The sequence below is a fragment of the Gopherus flavomarginatus genome, chromosome 12, assembly GCF_025201925.1.
Source record: "Gopherus flavomarginatus isolate rGopFla2 chromosome 12, rGopFla2.mat.asm, whole genome shotgun sequence".
NCBI classification, from domain to species: Eukaryota; Metazoa; Chordata; order Testudines; family Testudinidae; genus Gopherus; species Gopherus flavomarginatus.
This window is the reverse complement of record NC_066628.1, coordinates 9,280,934-9,306,098: the sequence shown is the minus strand read 5'-3', so window position 1 is coordinate 9,306,098 and position 25,165 is coordinate 9,280,934. Positions and strand designations below refer to the sequence as shown.

General features: G+C 46.9%; 1 pseudogene; it reads right to left on the bottom strand.

Moving 5' to 3' along the window:
* LOC127033151 (major histocompatibility complex class I-related gene protein-like) lies at positions 1–24,378 on the bottom strand (annotated as a pseudogene).
* Positions 24,379–25,165: the final 787 nt, after the last annotated feature.

Below are 25,165 nucleotides of genomic sequence, written 5' to 3'. Positions count from 1 at the left end.
TCATGACGCGGCACTGGGACCAGCATCCTCTGCAGCTGCTGCTGGGGAGACAGAAGGGACCAGCCCAGAGGTGGCATCAGTGTATGAGCGTAGGGGGTGGTTAGGGCTGGGATCCCCCCACAGAAACTCCCCTCCCTGGGGGAATCAGTGCCATGTTCACCCACTGCCCCTCCCCCACAGGATCCTCGCTCCCTTCCATGGCACAGGGGATCAGGGCTGGTACCCCGAGTTTTACTCACAGGCTGTTGGGGTGTATCTGGGTCCGACAGGGCCTGGACAGAGAGAGGGGGCAAGTCATTGCAGGGGAATGGGGGGTGACTGACCTGGGAGTGACCCCCCATCAGACCCTCCCTGCTGCCTAGGGGCTTCACCCAGATGGGAATCCCCCGGTGACCCCCTCATCCCAACTCATCCAGATAAAGACACCCAGTGACCCAAACCGCCCGCCTCACCCAGAGGGAGGCAGGCCCCACAGTGATCCTGGCCCCATCTCTCCAGGCCAGACCAACCTTCACTGCCCCCAAAGAGAGCCCAGGAGCCCCTGCCCACATGCCCGCACTGCGCTCTGCTCAGACAAGAGCTTGCTCCCCCGCTTCTCTCACTCCCTCTGCTCTCCAACCCTGCCCCCTCCCTGGGCTCTGCCCCCCAGCCCTGCCCCCAGAGATCTTCTCCCATCCCTTTACCAGAGTGATTTCTCCTCCACATGATAACACCGATTACTGCAGCACCAGCCCCAGCCAGCATGACCAGAACAAGGGAGACCAGGACCCCAGGGGACAGGGGCCCCTTCTTACTGGGGACTGTGGGGACGGAGACAGGAGACAGTTACTGGGGTGGGAAGGGAGGGAGGCTGGCACGTGGAAATGGAGGCAGGAGGGCGCATGGGGACAGACACCCCCCCTTACTCCAGATGAGTGTGGGCTCCGGCAGGATGGTGTGCTCCACCCGGCAGGCATAGCGATGCCAATCCTGCTGCAGGGAGATCTCCAAGGATGACTGTGTGTAGTAGGTGCTGTCAGCATTGGGGAGGATCCCACTGGAGTCTGTCTCTGCCAGGATGTCTTCTTCATCCCGCACCCAGGAGACGTGGATGGGAGGTGGGTAAAAGCCCCTGGCATGGCAGGAGATGGTGACGGAGCCATCGGGGGCATCTCTGCAGGAAACCGAGACCTCGGGGGGCACTGGGCAGAGATAAGACATTAGAGAATGTGGGAGCATTTTCCTGCACCAGCCCCTTCTCTGAGGCCAGGTATGTCCCTACCAGTGACAGTGCTCAGGCTACCCTGCCCCGCTGGGTCCCCCCGAGCCAGATCTGGCTGTTTGGGGGCCCCTGGTTCCCTCCTCCCACCCCAATGCTGCCGGCTGCTCCCACTCATGCTCGCACCCCAGGGTCTCCCTGCCATGCTGGACGAGGCTCCTCAGCGTCTCCACACACTTCTGCTGCAGGTAGTGCTGCAGGAACTGGCACCAGGGCCGGTCAGCCTCCCAGTGCTGCTTGGACAGCACAGCTGGCTGCACGGCCGCAACCCACAGCCCCTGCTGCCCATCAAAGCCGAAGTCCTGGCTGTCGTAGGCATATTGCAGCACCCCGGCTTGGGGGGAGTCATCCCACAGGGAGCAGCCCACCCGCAGCTGCAGCGTGTGCACCCCTGCTGGGGAAGGGAAAAAGAGGCAACCTCGCAAGGTGATTGTGGATGAAGAAGTGTTTGAGAGTCTGCAGAACTATCTGCCACAGGATATTACCAGGGCAGCACTGACAGCCCTACCAGCCTCTCTGTGCCAACTCTCCCATTAGCCTCCCATAGTCTCCCTCAGGCTAAACCCTCTGTCCTCTCCCTGCCCCACATTTCCAAGACCTCTGCCAAAATCTTCTTTCCAACCCATGGCTCATCTCCCTGGATCTCCTGGCCCTCACTGTATCCAGTCCAAGCTCCTCAGCCCCTGGCCCCCGCTCCAAGACCCTTGGTAACCTCCTCCCACCAGCTGTGACTTGGCTTTCACAATCCCCACACCCTTCAGCTTTGTGTCGCCCCAGTTCACCCTCCCAGCACCCGCTCTCTCCTCCTTCAGATCCACTTCCCCTCACCCACCCCGCAGCCACTGGCACCTGCATGCTCTGCCCTCGCCATGGCCCTCTTCATCTGCTACCATCCCTCTCTGCCCGACCTGCTTGCTTCTTTCCCTCCAGTCTCCTCAGCATTGCCCCCTTCACCTTCCCCCTCGATTCCCCCCTATCCCCGTCCCTAGATCCCAGTCGCTCCAGCTCCTCACACGGTCCCCCTCACCCTGCTCCGCTCTCCCTGCCTTTCCTCACCAGGTAGCTTTAGCCCCTCACTGTAACTCACCAGCTCTCTGGGGACAGAGCCTTTCCCACTGCGGCTCTGCATGGGCTGTGCTGTCAGGGGGTTGTTTTGTTACTCCCCCATCACCTTCCCCTTGCAGAGACCTTTGTACCCACAGCTCAGCTAGGGAGCAAGAAACCCATGCCCCCCGTGCTGAGGTCAGACCCCTAGACAGTCCTTCCCCCTCCCCCACCCAGGGGCCAGTTGGGCTTGATTGGGGGCCCCTCAGGAGCCACAGGATCCCTCACCGCCTGTCTGGTTGTAGCACTCCAGCAGCCGGCCCATGATGCACTGGAACCCCTCCTTGTACCCCAGCAGTTCTTGCGTCTTGCTTCAGAAATTGCCAGGCTCTATGGCCCGGTGCATCCAGTCCCAGGTGGGGCTCAGCTTCAGGGTGGTGCTGTCATAATAGGCCACCCCCAGACTGTCCACCTGCCCGAGCACAAAGAAGTTGGAGATCCCCTTGGAGCCCTGAACCCCTGTGATCAGGATGTCCCAGCTGTGCTGCGCCACTGGACCTGGACAAGAGGACATGGGTTAGACTGGAACCCCAACCCACCCTCTGGGATCCAGAGAGCAGGACCTATAACCCCTGATGCTTCCCATGTGGGAGAGCCTCACAGCTAGGGAGAGAATCCAGGAGTCCTGGTTCCCAATTACCCACCCCTACCCACCAGACCCCACTCACCTCCCAGAGCTGGGCTAGAACCCAGAAGTCCAGACTCACAGTCCCCATCCCCACCCCCCTGCTAGATCCCACTCCCATTCCAGAGCCAGGAGAACCCAGGAGTCCTGGCTCTGAGCCCTGCTTTGTGGTGTGTTTAGGGCAGTTGGGGTTGCAGTGTAAGAGCCAGAGGGGCTGTGGAGCCACATGGGGACAGCAGTCAATGTGGGCAGAGCAGCCCCAAACATGGTGGGCTGAGCGCTGACCCAGGGGGAAGCCTGCTTTGTCCCTCTCGGGTTTGGGTGCACGTTACTGGCCAGCTCTCAGCAGCACTGGAGCCACGGTATGGGACAGCCTCCCAGCAGAGCCTTGATCAAACTTCCCTGTGTGTGACCGGGAGCACAACAGATGCCCCCCCATGTCCCTCTGTCCTATCCCAGCCCCACTCACCAGCAGCTCTCGCCGCTCCCAGCAGGCAGAACCAGAGTCCCAGCGTCAGGGCCATTCTCCTGGGGAAGGGGCTGCGGCCACTTTCCCCCAGCCCTGGGGAAGGAAGGACAAACTGCCTGAGAGCCTGAGCCTGGTACCCTCCCACAGCCGGTGCAAGGATGTTTCGCACCCTAGGCGAAACTTCCACCTCGTGTCCTCCCCCCCAGCACCCCTGCCCTGAGATCCTCCCCCCACGGCAGCTCCCTCCCTCCGCCCTGAGGTGCCCTCCTTGCGGCAGCTCCCCACCCCACACCCTCCTCCCTGAGGCACCCCCCCCACCCCAGCTCACCCCTGCTCCGTGCACGAGCATAAGCACCCTGACGCTGCTTCACTTCTCCCGCCTCCCAGGCTTGCGGTGCCAATCAGCTTAGGTGCCACAAGCCTGGGAGGTGGGAGAAGTGAAGCAGCCACAGCGTGCTCGGGGAGGAGGCGGGGCAGGGGTGAGCTGGGCCGGGAAGTTCCCCTGAGTGCCGTTCCCCCCCCTTACTTGCTGCAGGTGGCCCTCCCCTCACTTCCCAGCTCCCTCCGCTTAAATGCCGGCGGCAACCGGGGCAGCCAAAGATCCAGCCACTGCGGTCGCTGCTGAAGAAAATGGCACCCCCCAAATCCTAGTACCCTAGGCAACCACCTAGGTCACCTAAATGGTTGCGCCGGCCCTGTACCCTCCCCCTCCCTGCGACTTCTAGTTCCTCTTTCGCTTTCACAGGGGTGCTGCCCATGGAAGCCCGGCCAGCCAATGAGAGTGAGTGAGGGGCCGCAGCGCCGGGGTCTGTTGAAGCAGCATCCCAAGGGGTGATAATGGGGCTTGGTCGGAGCAAGGGCACTCTATGAAAATACCCGCCAAAGAGGCGATAACATGGTGAGTAAGTGACAGAGCTCGGACAGAACCCAGGAATCCTGGCTCCCCCCTCTAACTCTCCTGCCTCTCCCCTCTCAGAGCCAGGGAGAGAACCCAGGAGTCCTGGCTCTCAGCCCCCCCGCTCTATCTCACTAGCTCCCACTACCCTCTCAGAGCTGGGATAGAACCTAAGAATCCAGGCTCCCAGCCTAAGGGACCTACCTCTACCATCTACAGTCCAGGAACAGGACCAGCCGATGGCCTTGTGCTGAGAGCTGGATCTTTCAGGCTGAAAACAGCTTTATCCCAACCCTGGTGGTCTGGTGTTCTTGGGGTGGCGTGAAGGTGGGATCCCTGTAGGACTCACCCTCATCAGAGCTCAGTGAGGCCAAGATCACCACAGAATTCAAGGCAAGGCCAGGCAATTATATGGCTAAGGCGAGGATCCTATTATACCGGGGGCAGGGCCGGCGCAACTCATTAGGTGACCTAAACGGTCACCTAGGGTGTTAACATTTGGGGGATGGCGACCACGGTGGCCGGATCTTCGGCCGCCCCAGTCGTCGGTGGTCTTTCGGGGGTGGGACCTTCTGCTGCCTCTGTCAGGGGTGCCATTTTGGGGGCGGGACCTTCCGCCACCTAGGGTGCCAAAAAAGCTGGCAGCACTCCTGACCAGGGGGAGGATATAAGGGGTCTGAACTGTGTTATGTCAGGGGACAAGCCCATAGCTGATGTGGTCAGGGGGAAATGAAGGGAACTTTAACCCCTACTTTTCATACAGTCTGTTGAACACCCAGGGTCTGCTCCAGAGTGACTGTAGCGGGGTTGGGGAGATTGAGCAAGAGGGACCCAATGGTCTGACCTTTTGTGGAGGTCTCTGAAGGGAGCGTTCAGATCATTTAGAAGGGCCTCCTGTGTAACACAGTGCGTCATAGCCAGGGAGTCCTATATCCAGCCCATATCTGCTGGTTGAGCTAGAGTGTGTTTTTAAAGCGATGTCCAAGCTCAATTTAAAGACTGTAAGTGTCTGTAAATACCCCACAGCCCTAGATAAACTGGCAGTGGGGAGTCCGCTCCCTGCAAAAACCTTGCCCCTTATTTCTAGTCTGAATTTGTCTCGTCAGCTCCCAGCCTGGGTCCATGATGTTAAAGGGCCCGCTGTGCCCAGAAATATCCCTGTGTGTATGCACAGACCGGGATCATGTCACCCCCTGTTCTGCTGGGCTCTTTATGTTCTTAGTTATAAGGACACAACAAATGTAGTTTGATAAAGAAATAGAGAAGGGGTTCTACTTTACTGAACCTTCACAAATTAACTTAATTGTATTAAAGACACTGGCACTTACAGGGGCTGCTCCATGTATTTTACCACCCCAAGCACGGCAGTGAGGCAGGCTTCTGTAGCAGTGGTGTAGCCAGGTTCTAACATCAAGGGGAGCAAACACGTAAAAAAGGAGCCACTCGACATATCAAATTACTAATTACAAACTTTTAAATTTGTTATACATATTTATTTGTATTTAAAATAAAAACACAAGAATGATCCAGCCACAGAAGGGTTGCACAGCTGGCATTTCACAGGAGAACTTTAGATTTACTTTCTAGAATCTAAAGTATATCTAAGTATAATGACAGAATACAGTAGTTTATAATTGTCACAGGTTTAAAAAAAATACTGGCCATTTTTTCCAGTTACTAATTTCATTTTAAAATCAGTCAATGAATGCACTTTATTTATAATAGATTATAATACTAAAGCCACCAAAACCACATGACAAATACAAGTTTTATGAGAACTGGTGAGCAAAGATCTCATAGCTCTTCAGGGTTGGACAAAGCAGTAATTTCCCTTAAAGTAGCTTTATTCATGAGGTTTTTTTTAAACAAAAGACATCTTTATGACAGTCTAACATCTCTGACACACTGAGTACTGAAAGTTAAGGGTTTTTAACCAATTTAAGCTGTACACACACGCGCACACACACAGACACACGCACACACACCACCACCAACAAAAAACAAACCTCTTCCTGCTTTCCTATCACCAGTTCTGTTACTACAGGAATGAAATCTAGACATCCCGTAAAATAGCTAGTTCCACATTGTTCTTCAAACTTCAGATCAGAGAAATGCAGCTTAGCATTTGAGATACTGTCTGACTGTAGTACATTTTGCACTGCCTGCATCTACACTGACATCAGGAGAGGAGAAGAAGACAAGACTGTCCCTAGCATATACGATTTTAAAAAAGAGGCGAGACGCACCCACCCACTGCCAATGCAACAAGGAGGGACAATAGTAGCCGGGGCCAAGAACGAAGATGCAACAAAACCCTCCTGTACCCTCAACTGATGTCTGAAAAGCGTCAGTCACTCTACAGATCAAAGAAAGAAAGAGCAGTCAGTACTCAGACAGATAGGACCCTTATGACTTATATAGGAGAAGTGCACTTTCTAAGTAAACTGTAGCAGTTTCCCAACAGACTTTTCTTATGGATTTATTTATTAAGCAAAAATTAAGATTAGGAATCTGATTTAAATTATGTAAATTTTCAGTTTTAGTTAACATTGGAACTATTGCAGCTACTTTTATTTTACTCCTGCCTTCATAAAAAGCTACAGAGTTATAACAGATAATTACAAAGACTAAAGTACATGCTTTAATATAATTAAGACTGGGCCTTCCCAAGATGAAAACTACACCATGGAAGAGTCCTACAACCAGGTATTTGAAGCCAATTCCTTTATCAGCGGAATCCTCAACCAAAATGTGAGGAAGGAGAAGAGTCACCCTCTGACTTTTGACAATAATTCAAGGTCAGCCAGCCACCAAGAAGACTGGCAACATTCATATTCTGGTTTTGGATAAAACACTTGATCTTGTCCACATCATAAAAACCTTCCTCCCTCCAAGCCTACACCCCACTACACCCTTTAGCAAGAAAGTAACCATTAAACAAGTTCTGAATCAGTAGTCTTTCCTCCCAATTTAGTTTTAACAAAAAAAAAAGCTGCAACGTAAGTAGCTATGGGAGATGACAATGCAACTACTATATATCAGTGGAGGGAAAGTGTGCTAGTAATGTCCTGGATATACTGGTCTGTTAAGTGTTATTGCTTTTAATATGCTAATGCAAACCCTGTAATAGAGTAGAATCATAGAATATCAGGGTCGGAAAGAATCTCAGGAGGTCATCTAGTCCAACCCCTTGCTCAAAGCAGGACCAATTCCCAACTAAATCATCCCAGCCAAGGCTTTGTCAAGCCTGGCCTTTGTTGTGGAAAAGACCACCACCCAGCTGATTTGGATCAGTCAGCCGGAGGCACCTTTATTGATAAAACAAGATTACAAGTATGCATACACGGAGAGACAGCATAACCCCATGCAAAAGGTAGGCTGCTCTGCCCTTAACAATTTTCACCACACTTATAAAGGTTAAAACTGCAAAATGTCATATTGATTACACAAGTTATTTGCCCTTTTCTGGTAAATTAATATTGTAAATCAGCAAGCTATTTCAACACCTATCATGCATTTTGGCAGTGGGTGAGCTGGTCATTCTATAATTGAGCAAGCCATTTCCACACTTCTCATGCGTGTTGGCAGTGGGTGAGCTGGTCATTCTGTAACTCCACCTTGCAGTTACCATAAGCAAGCAATAATTATCATGCTATATTTTGCTTAAAACTGAGCTGGCACTTGAGTGACCCTTTGTCCCCCGCCCAGTTCCTCTTTTGTTAGTGCTTCATACCCCGTTTCTTTATACCTAGTTTCATTACACCCAGTTTCTTTATGTTCCAGTGCTTAATATGCTGATAATTCCATGCACAGTCCTCAGTTTCCAACAAACAAAATGTTTTTATTTAACATTTGGTCTGTTAGAGCTTGAAGTCCGCACATAGGGCCTGTAAAAACAATTACAAAGCTTATCTAACTATAAAATAATGGCAAAGGTATTTAATGAGAACCATATCATGGCTTATCTAACAAAACGGGGGGGGGAGTTATGTTCCCTATCATTCCCTCCTTTTGATGCCTTTTGCATCAAATACTTAAAACTTGGATGTTTATTAAATTTCTGATCTCAGAGTTTACGAATTCAGTCTTACAGGGTGATTCCACTTTATATGTCGGGGAATTGGGTTGTCAAGGCTCTAATTCCTCTAAGGGGACAAGGGCCACCTGATGGGGTAGGATATACAAAGCAGGTGCAGGGTGGGAACAACATGTTTTGCAGCAACAATAGCAAAAGCAAACATTTAATAATAACCCTAAAATAACCCTCCCCCCAACAAGCCCCACAGTATGTACTGATGGGTATGGGGGGGTTGGAGGGCTTTAGTAATAGAGCATAGAAAATCCATTTTAACACAGAGAGCTGTAACTCTATGGGCCGTTTTGAAGGCATTAAGTTTGGTTTGGTACACGTTCTTGAGAAGATGGACTTGTTCTTGCAATTGGGAAATTTGCTGGATGTCTGGGAGGAGGGACAAAGGAATGGAAACGATCGGGTACCAGAGCTATTCAACTGAAAGGGATATGGAACGATAGGAAAGCCTGGTACGTTGTGTCCGCAGGCCAATAAACAACATGAGTGCCTGTGGTCGTGTTCAGATTAAAGGCCACATTTCATAAAACAGATGAGTTAACATGAACACAGCTATTGTTGGCTTGGATAAGAGGCTGAGAAGCAATGGTTGTTATGTGTTCATTACCTTCCCAACAAATGTGTTCATGAACGGTAACGATTTCCCCCGGGTTAAGCTTCCTAATGCACTGGAGCTGAGGAGGCTCTAAAGGCCAAAAGGTCCACAGGTTACCGAGCCCTATCCAAAGATTAGGCGTTATTTCCATGGCACCAATAAGGAATCGGTTAGGGCCGTGGGGTGGTTTTATTTTCCATACGTCCCGGTGGACCACCCAGTCCCACATACAACCTCCCCAAGGGCCTGGGAGGATTCGATACTTGGGGGCCCACACTCCTTTCACAGAACCATGAGCCTGGAAGGAACACTGTGAGCGCCAGCAATTCCACCCCGAAAACTTCCAAGTGTGTCTCCATGGCCATAAATCAGGTGGTGTCATAAACAGATAGCTAAGGGTTAATGTCTCTTTCACCTGAAGCACCTGACCAGAGGACCAATCAGGAAACCGGATTTTTTCAACTCTGGGTGGAGGGAAGTTTGTGTCTGAGTCTTTGTTGTCTGTCTGCCTGCTTTCTCTGAGCTTTGGAGAAGTAGTTTCTACTTTCTAGTCTTCTGTTTCTAAGTGTAAGGACAAAGAGATCAGATAGTAAGTTATATGGTTTCTTTTCTTTGGTATTTGCATGAATATAAGTGCTGGAGTGCTTTGATTTGTATTCTTTTTGAATAAGGCTGTTTATTCAATATTCTTTTAAGCAATTGACCCTGTATTTCGTCACCTTAATACAGAGAGACCATTTGTATGTATTTTTCTTTCTTTTTATATAAAGCTTTCTTTTAAGACCTGTTGGAGTTTTCTTTTCTGGGAAATTTCAGGGAAATTGAGTCTGTACTCACCAGGGAATTGGTGGGAGGAAGAAATCAGGGGGAAATCTGTGTGTGTTGGATTTGCTAGCCTGATTTTGCATTCCCTCTGGGGGAATAGGAAAGTGCTTTTGGTTTCCAGGACTGGGAACGGAGACGGGGAGTCACTCTGTTTGGATTCACAGAGCTTGTGTCTGTGTATCTCTCCAGGAGCACCTGGAGGGGGGAAGGGAAAAAGGATTATTTCCCTTTGTTGTGAGACTCAAGGGATTTGGGTCTTGGGGTCCCCAGGGAAGGTGTTTCAGGGGGACCAGAGTGCCCCAAAACACTCTAATTTTTTGGGTGGTGGCAGCAAGTACCAGGTCCAAGCTGGTAACTAAGCTTGGAGGTTTTCATGCTAACCCCCATATTTTGGACGCTAAGGTCCAAATCTGGGACTAAGGTTATGATAGGTGGCACGTCTGAAGCATCCATAAGGGCGCTGGGCCAAGCCTGGTGTCCAAGATCACTCCGAACAGCCATTAGCTGGTCGTTCAGAAAATCCCGCACCTCAGAACAAGCCAGATCCCACCGCAATGCCTTCCATGCTTTAGCGATGCTTAAAAGCATTTTCTCAGTAAATTTTGGGTCAGAGAACTAAGAGTGGAAACAACATGCAATTCGGCCACTCCAGCCTGGATACTGCTTACCTGTGCCCCGGAAATAAGCCCTATTGCCTGGGCCAATTCGCCCAATTTTTATTATGCTGTTGATTTTTGTTAATATTCTAAACAGAAGTGGCACTATTTGCCCTGTCCCACAAGGAGCCAGTTAAATCCCTTCTTTGGCAGGAGGATGCACCCCAAGTCTGTACCAACCCCAAGGGCAGCCCCTTGGGAGCAATTGTGGCAGGTAGCAGTGATCTGGAAGTGGAATAAGGGCAGGGTAAATTTGATAGTTCCCAGCCTGGCATTAAGTATGGTTCATTTGGAACCCCCTGGGTTTCTTTTCTTAGAAGAACCATACCACAACTGCTGGTTATACACTTGGATACTTCTTTGGGAGGCCTCTAGGTTTGTCATATGGGAGGGAGAATACTATAACAGGGTACAGGCTATGTTGTTGGTTACTGGAATAGCCTCTAAACAGAAAAATATTCCCGTGGCCAGGCAAGTTCTGTGGGTATATGTTTGGTTGTCTACTAGTGAGGCTACTGATTGGCTAATATTTAGAAAAATATTACTTTCCCCTCCCCACCCCAAGTTCATTAAGGATAAGAGGTTAAGGAACATTAAAAGTTTCATTTTTAGGTAGTTTTGGCTAGCTTCCGCAAGCTATTCTTCGAGATTTCATAGTCTTAATTCACTTAGCTGTCCAGCAGTGAGGCCGCAAGGGAGAGGTTACTAGCACAATCACCTTGCTTGCTTGGAGGCTTTATTATGTCCTCAGGTGAAGAGGTTGTTTTCTTAACAAGGCACGGTGGGTCTGTCAGCAGACAAAGGAGAAGTTACCAGTTCTTTTACCTTGTCTTTTACTCCTGCAGTCCACAAGAAGAAACAACGCCAGAAGGAAAGATAGACCGATTATCAGTAGGAGAGCCATTACAGTGAGAAACATGGGCAGGTAGTCAATTCTTGGCACTTCACAGCAGTATTGGTAATTAACAGGATTTGATAAGGGTCTTTCAGCATGGGGCCGGGGCAGTTCCTCGCTGGTGGATCTTCATGTAGACCCAATCTTCTGGTTTCAGCGAGCAGCAGAGCTACTGTGTATATAAAGATCTAACACATTTCATTAGTGCCTGGCAATAATGACGCATTGGGGCTTTTATTAAATGAATGTCCATCTGAGCCAAAGCCAGCAGGGCACTGTCGGTAGTTACGTTGGGAGCCCTGGTAGAAATTTTATGAGGGCTGAGTGCGGTTTTTTAGTTGGAAGTGGCCTTCTAAGGGCATTTGGCCATACTGGATCTGTGAAGCTGCACATGACTTAGTTATAATTTGTCCAGTAGAATTAGGTTCACTTTCACTGTTGCTACTCACAGGTATGCCAATGTTCTACAACAGTTTTGGCATTTGCCTTTTTACAAGGAAATACATTATTCAAACTAACTCATACTCATAAGAGCAGCATTTTGGCATGTTTATAAAGTCAATCTGAATATTTACAAAGGGTCCCCATGGAGTGGGGTGAGCTGCCGGTCTAGTCCGGACTGGCTTTCCACTGTTGTGTGCCAGACAAATAGGGCAAGAATTACAATATTGTTGAGCCGTGATCGAAAATTTTGGGGCATACCAAAGCCATACCACTGATGCAATCATCCCTCCTTTGCTCACACGGGCCAAACCATGGGCCACGCGAGCAAGGTAGGGGTGCAAAGCCCGGGGCGCAACCAGGCGACCATCTGGAGTGCACCACAAGGCATCCTCAGGTGTGGAGAGCACCCATTTCGTCTCCAACCGTCCTTCTCCTCCTCAGACACTAACTCCTGCAAAAGCACCAGGTCACAAGGGGACACAGCTGGAGAAAGAGGTTGCAGCATACAATGACAAAAAATTTCAGAGGGAGCTGGAAACCCAAAAAGGGCAGCTTGCCTGGCAGCAGCATCTGCCAGGACATTTCCACCCATAACATCATCACAGGGCTTTTGATGGGCAGAACATTTAACAACAACAATTGCAGACAAAAGCTAAAGGGTAGATAAAAGGGTATTAACATAAGCGTCATGAATAATGGGTGCTCCTCCAGAGGTAAGAAATCCTCTATATTTTCAGAGCTACCCATAATCATGCACCACCCCGAAGGCATATCTGGAATCCATATAGATGGTAACAGACTTGCCCTTAACTATGGAGCAGACCCTGGTAAGGGCAACCAGTTCCACCACCGGGCTGTTGCGGGGGGGCACAAACTGCATAACCAGCTACAAGCTGGCCCGAGAGGTTCCTAAAACATGAGCCATTCACATAAAATAACTCAGAATTCTAAAGCAGAGTGTCCTGCAAATCAAGCCTGGGAGAAGAGAGCCCAGCAGTTACTGTTAGACAGTCATGGGGTTCACCATTCCCCCCCGCGGGCAACAAAAAAGGCTGCATTAAGCACAGGACACCTAGTTAAGGTAACATTAGATGTATTCAAAAGAAGCATCTCATATTTAGTGAGCCTGGAGTTAGAGAGATGTTGAGTTTTCCACTTAGTGAGGAGAGCAGTAACAGCATGGGGAACCCTGACAGTCAAGGGGCTGCCCAGCACAAGGGTAGCAGAAGATTCTACATAGGCCGCCGCAGCAGCCACAGACCTAAGATAAGGAGGGAATCCATCAGCTACTGGGTCCAAAGAGGAACTAAAATATGCAACGGGTCTCTGCTTATTCCTATGAGTTTGCATGAGGACCCCTAGGGCCATCCCCTCCTTTTCATGACAATAGAGAGTAAAGCGTTTTTTATATAAGCAGGGAGGCCCAGTGCTATGCTCGGGCCAGAACATGCTTAACTTGAGTGAAAGCCTCATTAGCCTCTGATGTTCAAGGGATGGGGTCTGTGACCTTGTCCAAGGTCAAGTCTTGCAATTACAACATTTAAACATTTGAATGAATCATTTTTACAAATATTTTTGCTGATGTAGGTAAAACTGAGAAATTACTCAAATTACTCCCCATATTTTCCTGTATTTGTTTTATAGCCAGGCTAAGTTTTAATAGCTTTTACCTTTTTAACTTCTGCCTTGGAATACATGTTGATCTAAAATAGAAAACACAATCCATTTTGGCTTCCCTTTGGCAACATGACCGTTGATTACACAGAGCCACCTTCAGGCTTAGTGTGGGGTACTTACTACAATTTTTATCTGCTATTTGTTACCAAAACAGATTTAAGTCTTTTACCATTCTTCTGGTCTTGACTGCCCTGTTGCAGCCACAACTTTGGATTGTTTTTTGTTTAGTTTTGTGTTTTGGTAAAAGTATATTGGTACTTAGTTTTACTGCTTAATTTTGTTCAATAACTACAGAGTTAACTTTTAACTTTTTAACTTCCTCAAACCGTGGTTGCCGTTTGTTTGGGCCCGATCCCTTTTTTTTTTTTTTTTTTTTTTTTTTTTTTTTTTGCTGTATTATTTTTTCCATGGGCACAGGCATCATTTTACTACTAATTTAACAAGAGAGGGTGGGCTTTTGACTAAACCTCCTTTTATTTATGTACTGTATTTACATATTTACATACATACATTACATTTAGATGCATTTTGTCCAATACTTAATGTTTTCTTTATGTCCGGACTTAAGGTGCATTATAAGGAAGGATAGTAGCAGGGCTACAGACAACAAAATAAAATAAGGAGAACAACAGCATAAACAGCAAATAAAATTTCTTCTTTGGTATAGTGTGAGAGAGAGTTTTACTATATTTTGGGAAGTGGTCTTGCTGAGTTTAGACAAATTTTAGCCAGTTGGGCAGATCCAATGTGCCCATTTTGGCTAGCATGATAGGCTCACAATGCCCACAGGGAGGGAGAGACCTTAACCAGCAGTTCCTGTTGCAAAGAGGAAGGGCTGGAGTCGGTGTCCCCCACAGGAGCTTGCTCCTTTTGTAACAGAGCTAAAACTTTGTTCTGCACAGGATCAGGCACGTCCAGAAACACCCCGTTCGGGGAGCAATATATAGTGCAACTTAATTTACACAGCAAATCCTTTCCCAACAGATTGACAGGGGAGCAAGGACTGAGGAGAAACGCATGGTACTCAGTGAGAGGGCCAACTGAGACTGACAAAGGAGAGGAAACAGGGTGGGGAATGGGAACATTTCCCACACCGATGGCAGTAATAACTTTTGAGAGAAGGGTGCTGGAGGGAAATCCTGCACCCTAAGAGTGGAACGCAAAGCTCCAGTATCTGTTAAGCAAGAGGTAGGCACTTCGTTTATAATACAAGAACTGAAGGACCAGTTTGATCGACTGGCTGACAATTAAATAAAAAAAAACTTGGTTCGAAACTCTCCCAGGATGAGGAAAACGCTTAGGAGGTCGTGAGGGACAGTTTCTTATAAGATGGCCTTTCTGCTTACATTAGGCACAGCATTTTTTACGAGGGCATTTATCTTCCAGTGTCCTACTTGTCCGCACAAAAAGCAGGCACCGGGTTTAGGTGGGAGGCTTACCAGGGGCTTCACCCTTTTCGTCCCTGGTACCTGTCTCTGTTTGGGCAACCTTTTACTAGTGTCCTACATGGTTTGAATGTGCAGAGCCATAAGCTTAGACTCCGTCTTGTCCTTTTCCCTTTCCAGTTGCCTATAAAAGTGTTGTGCTGCAGCTAAAATACCCTCTAAATTCTCGCCTTTCCGATTAGCGACTGCAGTTATGGGAGGGTGAGAGGTATCTTGACCTTCCCCTTTATCAATGGCTACTGGTGGGGGCCACTGTTTACATTTTATAAATAAGTTACTTGAATTATCTGGTGGGGATAAAGGCAGCAGCCTAGAGGCCGCCGCTCCCCAAAGAGGGGCTCCTGGACCAGCTGCAGACTGGCCCGACAATCCCTGGACACGGACTAGCTTTCTTTGAGTTTCCTGGGCACAAACTAGTTTTTTCTGAGTTTTTTTAAGTTTAAACTTTAACTTCTCTTGGGAGTCCTTAAGACCCCTTATTTGGAATTCATGGTGCCGTTTTACTGTCTCATTATGCCGATTAAGATACGCATTGAACTGCCCCTGTGGTACAGCGTTGGCAAGAAGTGCACCTTGCAGATGCACAATCCTGTCAAGGTTGAAACTTCCTTCTAGGGGAAATTGCAATTTTGGATCGTTGTTGGTACACCAATTCCATTTCTTTAAGTATTTACACGTCAACGGACTATAATGTACATACATATATGCAGCAGGCATGCCTTTAGGCGGAACTGGGATGCCTTTGGATCCGTCAGTCCCCATTCTTACTTCAGCCCGCTTTCACTCAAGCCACACACAAGGGAATGCTTACTTGGATTGCCACGGTTCTAACACCAATGGCCTCTTTCCTGCCTTTGGCAGGGGCAAAGGGGTAGGTTTCTGTGGGCCGGAACCACAGCTGGAGACCTACAAGGGAAAGAGGTAAGGGGGGGGCAGGCCTCCTCAGGGACTTGTACCCTTACGGAAAGCCCGTGGTCCCCGAACACCTCTCGTCAGCCCAGAGCACCAGCCTTCAAGCCAACAGTGCCTCTAAAGCTATCGGGTCGGTGGTGCGGTTTCCCGGGGCTCCCCTTCTCTCTGAGAAGGGAAGGGAGCTTATGGCTCCAGGAGGCAAAGAAAGGGACCCTGCGGTCCTTAAAGGACAGTACTTGAGGAGCGGTCACAGGGTCATAGGTTATGGAAGGGAAAGGGAAAAAGGATGGGGAAACATGCACGCACCTCAGCTGGATAGCCACTTACCAAGGCCTGCCAGCTGGGGAGCTTCACAGTCTCTCCAAGCTCAGCTATGGGGCTTGCTTTCGAGACACTCTCGGTCACGAGCTTTTGCTTTGCAGGAGGCTCGGGGCGTCTTCCCACAGCTATCACTCACACAGGTCGCTCAGCCCTCACACACACAGGCACATTCTTGACATAGTGGTCAAGGCAAGAAAACTCAAAACCTGGGTCCCCACCAATCCTGATAGGAAGGGGACCCCCGATCAACTCCCAAGACATATTAGCCCAAAAGCTGATCAGGACTCACCGGACCAAAAGAAGCGTGGTCCGTGGGCTGCCGGTGATACCTTTAAGACCTTAAGAACCTTGGAAAGACCTTATACCTTTAAGACTTTAAGAACCTTGGAAAGACCTTAGGAACCTCAGAGAAAGGGAGTCAGGTCTGTCTGGAAATTAAAGTTCGATTCCAGCTTGTGACTTACCCCCAACTGGAGCCTACGGGCCAGTCCCTCTCCAGACCCCAATAGAGATTTCAAAAGGTCTCTTACCTCTTAGATAGGCCCGGGGTGTGGGAGGAAGCCATCCACAGTCCTTCGGTCCAGGGGGGGTCATCCGTGGAATCCGTAGTCACGGCAGCAAATTGTTGTGGAAAAGACCACCACTCAGTTGATTTGAATCAGACAGCCTGAGGCAACCTTTATTGATAAAACAAGACTACAAGATTACAAGTATGCATACAGGGAGAGACAGCGTAACCTCACGCAAGAGGTAGGCTGCTCTGCCCTTCACAATTTTCACCAAGCTTATAAAGGTTAAAACCGCAAAACGTCATATTGATTACACAAGTTATTTGCCTTTTTTTGGTAATTAATATTGCAAATCAGCAGGTTATCTACTGTAAGTTTAGCTTGGGGTATTTCCAGTTATTGTTAATTATGCTGACTGTTCTATGACCCCTTGGTTGCAATTATATATTGCAAAAGCCTTACCATGTAGAATATTGCAAATTAGCAAGCTATTTTAACAGATATCCTGTGTTTTGGGCAGTGTTGAGCTGGTTATCTTGTGACCTTGTGATCTACCTTATGCAAGCAAAGCTACTATGTTTGCCTATAGCTGAACTGGCCTCTAAAGGACCCCTTGTCCCCTCCTAGTTCCTCTTTTGTTAGTGTTCCACAACAGTGGGTATAAAACCTTCTTCACCTGTGCCTCCCACATGATGGCCATGAGTCTATTCTATGGGACAACCTTCTTCATCTATGCCCAGACAGTCACAATATCCGTTCCCAACCAGAGCAAAATGGTGTCCATGTTCTATACCCGGGAGATCCCCATGCTAAACCCTCTCATCTACAGCTTCAGGAACAAGGATGTGAAAGAGGCTCTCGGGAGTATGATGGGGAAGAAGAAACATTTTTTTCCAATTAACTGAATAGAGTCCTGGGTCCAGTGGGCTCACAGTGGGGGTGCACACCACCCTATTCTGGAGCAGAGCAGGTGTAAGGATGGGAATTCTGTCTAGTATACCAGCTGAATGTGTGAACCTTAGGCTTTAAGGCATCCATTCCATCTCTGCTATATATCAGAAAGGAAAAAAATATTCCTGTCCATCATTTGTTAATAGCCTTGTGCTCTAAATACACTAGTTTGGTTCAGTTCAGGTGCTATTCCCACCTCCCAACATATTTCTTACCATCTCGATAAGCCATTGACCTGTATAACATCCTCAGTTAAGGATGTACTGAGATGAAGTGGATTTCACTTACTCTCCATTTAAATTTGTTTTCTGCTTTATTATTTTGCTAGTTCTTGCTCTTGGGAAAGTTGACCAGCTCTGGCTAATTCCTTATGTTATACGTGTGGATGGTCAAAAATTTTCTGCTGAAACTTCTTTTGAAGAGAAAATACGATTGTTCAAGTAAATAAAAATTTTCAGTAAAGTTTCTCCTTTCTGCACAAAATTTCTCTTGAAAAAACTGAACACCTGAAACCATAATTTTTTTTTGATTTTCTGTTGACAAATGAAAGATTGCAGCCCAAAAGTGAAATGTTTCATCTAAAAATTGAGGCCTTTTAATTCTGAAATGCCACTGCTATGCCTTGTGGGAGTTATAGTTCAGGTGCCTCGTGTCCCAGTTATCCTGTGTGAGCAGGTCCCCAACTGGACTTCATTTTCCATGATATATCACAGCCATGTGACTTGCATGATGTACCACCTTCACTCACCAGGACCTGATCTTGCATGGTAGTGAGGCTGGGATTCTCAAAGGAGGCTGAGGGAGTTAGGCACCTGATTCCCTTGGAAATTCAATGGGAGGTGGACACCTAACCCCTACAGGAAATCTCCTTAAATCTCAGTAACTTAACAGTTCTCAGAGGGAGTTGGGAGCCTTTAAAGGCAATTCCCAGCACCTTGTAGGGTTAAGTCCTATACAATCATGGTGTTTTCAATTACTCAGGCTGGGACTCTCAAAAGAACCTAAAGGAGTTGGGCACCTGACCTTCACTGAAATTCAGTAGAGCCGCAGCTCAACAAATGAAAAACCAGCTTGTCCAACCAAGTATGATTCAGGGGAAGAAGAGTTTCATTTTAAAGCAGAAGCAATGACTCTTCCAAGAATAAGGCATCAATGTCACTATTGCTGATTTACACCAGATGGGGATCTGTCCCCATTGACTCCAGTGGGGCAATGCTGGGCATTTGATCCCATTGATTCCAACAGAGATGTGCAGATTTACACCAGCTGGAGATCTGGCCCCATTGACTCTGATAGAGGAATGCTGATTTATATCAATTGGGGGTCTGTCCCAATGACTCCAAGAGAGCTACATTGATTTATGCCAGCTGGGGGTCTGACTTGAGAACTTTATACAGGAACAAACTCATAAAGAAGGCCAACAGAGTGTGGTTTTGAGAATTTCTGAACATTACCCTTAGCTCTGAGGAAATTGAACTATGAGATGAATTGTGTTTTCTACCCACCTTCCCATATTAGCAGAGGAGCACGGTGGGGACGCTTTGGAAGGGCTGGTTCAGGAACATCTAGGCACCCCTTGCAAACAGGGGCGGCTCTATGTTTTTTTCTGCCCCAAGCATGGCAAGCAGGCAGCTTTCGGCAGCACACCTGTGGGTGGTCCACTGGTCACTTGGATTCAGTGGCATGCCTGCAGGAGGTCTGCCTGTGCCGTGCCATCGGCGTCCCCCCTGAATTTCTGCCAAAGCCGCGGGACTGGTGGACCTCTGGCAGGCATGCCGCCGAAAGCAACCTGACTGCCATCCTCACGGTGACCGGCATGCTGCCCCCCATGGCTTGCAGCCCCAGGCACGTGCTTGCTGCGCTGGTACCTGGAGCCACCCCTGCTTGCAAAGTTATTTTGTTTGAACCTCCGCAGTCCATATTGCAAAAGAAAGAGTGGTGTTAATCTTCCCTGCTCTGACCACAACGTAAGCTCCACCCATTCACAATTCAAACTATAATGTCACTCACAAGAGACTGCCCTCTTCTTGTTTGCTTGATTTGATCAGCAGGAAAACAGTTGATGTCTTTGACATTGATAGCATCACCATTAAGTTTCAGGATGAACAACTTACTGGCCAAAAACTGGGTTTGCAACAAAACAAAAATTTTCCCCCAAAATCTCCTTCCTACAAAAAATGTTTTATTTTCCATCTGAAAACTGGAAAACTGAAAATTTTCATCCCCCTTAGCTCTCCAGCATGGGCTGTCTCTCATGATGCTTTCCTAGTGACAAGCAGCTGTTATGACTCAGGTGCTGTCATCACTCCAGCTGCTGCTATCACTCAGCCACCAACATACATACAACTAAGTAAGTTGCATGAATGCTCTCTAAGCCACTCATGAACTATATAGAGGGAAACACCAGCAAATACCCCCAGGCCCCAGACTTGCACCCTAGAAATGCACCATCTTACAGTGCTCAAGACCTTCTCTTGAAGCTCATTAATTAGTTTGCCACTTTGTCAAAGGATAGTGGACATGCACCAGCCTTTGTAATCTGAGCAAATTCCCCAAGCGCTTTAGACAAAGTCACTGGTAAAGATAAAACATTCAAATAAGTTTAACTACAGAAAGACATAAGACATAAAGGTCAGAGATAGTTACCTAAGAAAATAAAAAGTCAACACACATTCTAAATCCTAAACTCTATTAGACAAGCAAGATTTGGATTTTACAGCTTTTCTCACCCCACTGGATGTCACAGGCAGGCTACAGTTCTTAATACACAGATTGAATTTCCTTCTCAGCCTGGGACCAATCTCCTCAGTTCAAAATCTTTGCCTTCCCAGCATTCTTGTTACCTTCAGCATAGATGGGGGAGGAGAGTGGTGGTCTCAGGATGCCACTGTCCCTTATTTTATACTCTCAATTCATCTCATGTCCCAGAGAAGATACTGGCCTAGGCATGTCCTGGTGGGTGGTTGCACAACTGAGTCATAGAATTGAGCAATCCCCATTGTGTGGTGCTTGTGCAACTCTCTCTTACAGAATTGTAAGCCTCTTGTTTACAATTACCCTTCTAGTCAATGGCTTGTGATGGGGAGTTCACAGATACATATATTCCAAGGCCAGAAGGGACCATTGTGATCATCTAGTCTGATCTCCGGTATAACACAGGCCACAGAACTTCCCCACAATAATCCTAGAGTAGATCTTTTAGAAAAACATCCAGTCTTGGTTTTAAAATTGTTAGCAATAGAAAATCCATCACCCTTGGTAAATTGTTCCAATGGTTAATTACTCTCACTGTTAAAAATTTGCATCTTATTTCCAGTCTGAATTTGTCTAGCTTAAAACTTCCACTCAGTGGATCACATCGTACCTTTCTCTGCATCACACCTTAACCTTCCCTTTGTTAAGCTAAACAGATTGAGCTCTTGGAGTCTATCACTATAAGGCAGGTTTTCTAATCCTTTAGCCATTCTTGTGGCTCTTCTTTGAACCTTCTCCCATTTCTCACCGTCCTTCTTGAATGGTGGACACCAGAACTGGTCACAGTATTCCAGCAGCAGTTGCACCAATGTCAATAACCTCTCCACTCGAAAATTCCGTTTGTGCATCCCTAGATCACATTAGTCCTATTGCCTACAGCATTGCATTGGGAGCTAATGTTCAGCAGATTACCCCTCCGCCTGCCCTCCGTGCTCCCAAACATTTTTTCAAGTCAATGCTTCCCAGGCCCCCAGCCTGTAAGCATGGCCTCCATTGTTTCTTCTGAGATGTATACATTGACATTTAGCCATATTAAAACACAAAAGTTCTTCCACATTTGGTCATCAGTTTCTTGGAAGATATTTGCATACAATTTGTAAACAGGCTGAGAGTAATTGTCTATGTCTGGGATTTTCAGTGGAACTCAAGGGAGTCGAGTGGCCAAATCCCATTGAAATTCACTTGCCTATGATCCCAATTTTTAATAATCACTGTGCTGTAACCCTTTGGGAGTGAGACCTGTTTGTATGAAAATGTTCCAAAGTTTTTGTTTACGTAGAGTTATAGAAATGTAGGGATGGAAGGGACCCCAAGAGGTCATTTTGTCCATGCCCCCATGCTGAGGGAGGAGAAAATATACTTAGACCATCCCTGACCATCTAACCTGCTATTTAAATCTAATTTTTGCAGGGCAGATTTATTTTCTATGCTGGAAATGTAGGCTGGACTTTTCAAAAGCGGCAAAGGGAGTCAAGTGCCCAACTCCCATTACCACACTTTGGGAGTTCGGTGCCTAACTCCTTTAGGCTCTTTGGCTCCTGCCAGGCTCTGCTTCAACCTCAGCACTGGAGCTGGTCACTGTTTTCCATCAAACACAATTTGGACAAAAAATGACTTTTTATCAAAACAATGTCAGGAACATTTTATTTTCTGCAAAAACTGAAAATTTGTTGGTCAAAAGCTTTTCAGGCTTTGGTGGTAATATCCAGTGTTTGAAATATGATTTTTAACAGAAAGCCCTGAATCTCTGTTCAGAGCAGCCCTACACCACTGCTTAATGCAGGGATTCACAATTTTTTATCCCTGAGGCCTACCTGTGCTGCTGATGGACCCAGTCACGGCATTGTCCCTGGAAGGTCTGTGGGGCTGATGATCCAGGAGGCCTGGCAGCCATGGATTGCGGGGGACAGCAACTCAGACCCTATTTTCTGCATCACTGTGGGGCTCAGATGTCCAGATACCTGGCATGAGGCTGCAGTGCTCATGCTCAGAGGAAGAATCATAGGTGCTTAGGGAACTCTTTCCTGAAAAAATTAGGTTTCAAGAGTGTTGAGGCACCCACAGCATTTGGAGGCAGTTGAGCAGGGTTTTGTGATTCCCAGTGGGGCCCGATTCTGAGATTTAGGTGCCTAACATAGCACCTAAGTTCTTTAGTGTATCTAGCCCATGGTTGCCTAAATCTCATATTTTCCTTTGAAACACTTTACTTTGGAAGGTCTCTAGGGAGCAGGGACTGGCTATCACTATTTTTTTTTTTTTTTTTTTTTTTGCTTTTCCAAGTCGTTGGCGTTCTGATCTCATTTGATGCCTAAAGTTGTTAATGTAATAAAAATAAATAATAATTAATAATTCATCTAAAGTTGCCTCACAATTAGAAGAGATGAGAGAGTCTTGCTATGACATTTGTTCAGCTCCTTCCACCCATTTTTGCCCTTGTGATTTCTCCTGTAGAATCAATCTTTCAGTGGCTAACACAGATTGTTCTCCCACATTACATGGTTCATTGCCAACTTTTTGTTATGTTCAAGGGCCAGAATTGTCCCCTGCAACCTGTTTTTCATTGTCCAATGCAGACTGCCTGCTTCAGTTACATATTCCATTGCCATCTTCCCTTTGCAACTAACACACAAAATTTGTGTTAAAACAGAGATATTGTTTAACATCAGTAAATTTGAGGTAAAATGCATTGCAGGGATGTTGTAATTATACACAATTAAGTGTTAAAACCCAAGAACGGTTAAACTTAAATCCAAACATATTAAGGAATGAAAATGCACAGTTAAGCCACCAAAATAACCTTTACTCTGCCCTATCATAATTTTTTCCAACATCCCATCTAGCTAAAACAATGAAATTTTGCATATAGGAACTATATGAATACTCTTTTTGGTGTGGTTCATGGTAATTTCCTCACCATTATCCTTCAAATTTTCACTATCAGAAGTCATTAAGATGGAGTCAAGGTTTAAAGAACATGTCCTTAATTTAAGGTAAAATACATTACAAAGGTGTAATTTCCCCACAAAAGCCAACAGGAAATTTAAAATGAAAGTTAAACAATATGCATACATATTAGAGCAAGAAATGATATTAGAGCACCCAAATAAACTTAGCACTGCCCTATAGTGACACCTTGAAGAGGAAAATATGAGGAGAGAGGGGGAATCTAATGTGTACTTTAAAATCTTGGAGTCCAAAAAGACTAAAAGGTTTTAATCATAATTTTAAAGGGTTTTATGTGTCTTTTTTTTTTTATTCATGTCCTTTCATGGAAGAGTTTTCTGTTCAGTAATTTCTACAGGGCAAATTTCACCTCCTCCTTCCTGAGAGATAGATCATAGGGTTCAGAATTGGGGTGACAACATTGTATATGTGGATGACTATAATATTCCTTTCAGAGGAGACCCCAGGGGAGGAAGTTGTGTAGTTGCCAAGGGTTGGTACATAGCATGGAGACACCATCATGGGGTGGGAGGTGCAGGTAGAAAAGATATTGGTCCTGATTTCCCATGATTGTCCAGAGGAAGAAAATTAAGTAGAGGTACAGCAGGAAGTTGGGGACAAAAGAACCCAGTGTGAAGCTCCTAGTGATGATTTTGAGGAGGCTCAGGTTGAGGAAGGTGCTGCAGCAGGCCAGGCTTAGCAGGGGCTTGATGTCACAGAGGAAGTCATAGCAGCAGCTGAGGCCCTAGAAACAGAGGCAGAAGGTCATGACTGTTGCATCAGCATGTTCAGGGATGAAGTGGGGTCCAGGCTGCTATCAGCTACAGGCAGAACTGTGGGTTCCTGACCAGCGTGTGGTGCAGCGGGTTAAAGAGGGCCATGTAGCACTCACAGGCCATGACAGCTGGCAGAATGGCCTTCCTGCTGCCAAGGAAGTAGAAGAAATGGAACTGGGTGAGGCAGCTGGTAAAGGAGATGGCTTGGTGCCCTGAGAGGAAGCTGGCCAGCATCTTGGGTATGGTGGCTGTGGAATAGAAGATGTTTTGCCCAGGAAGAAGGACATTGGGGTGGATAGTTGGGGCTGAGCTACTGTCAGAAATTTCATACAGATAGAGACATTTCATAAGATCATCCCCAATTCTTAAGTGGACCAAGACAGATACCACAAATAATCACACAAGGTTTATTACATGCGCAGTTAGGGCATCCAAAAAATCTTAACTCTCCATTGTTGTGAGAAGAAGAGGGGTGTGGGGAAAAGAAACAAATCAATGGTGCTTTAAAAATCAGGTTCATTTAAGCTGGCTGCACAGACCTTAAAATACCTCGATCACAATGGTATGCATTAGTTGCCAGCTGTGAATACAAGCCAGAGTAGAGATTTCTAGTAAAAGAAATTTCATTTATGATGAATAATGGGAGGAAATGAGAATTACATCTAATAAATATTCAAATGTGACCTATGTACCAAATTTCAGTGTGTTTTAACAAGAAGAGAAGTTGGAAGAGCCTGTGACGTGACAGAGTTAAGGTGATTCGCAAACCTGATCTGTGCATTTGTGGACCTTAACAGGGTTGGATTTCTTTTAAATGAAATCTTAACCTTCAACTTCCAAGATTTGTAGTGCTTGGTTTTGGAATCTATGCAATATCTCTATAAAGTAGTTTAACTTCAATTAATGTGTATTATAAATCTTTATACCAATTTTGTTTGGGAATAATATTTAAAATTAATCTCCAAACATTTTCCCCCATAACAATTAGAGATGAAGAAATCCTTGGAGGACATTTTTCCAT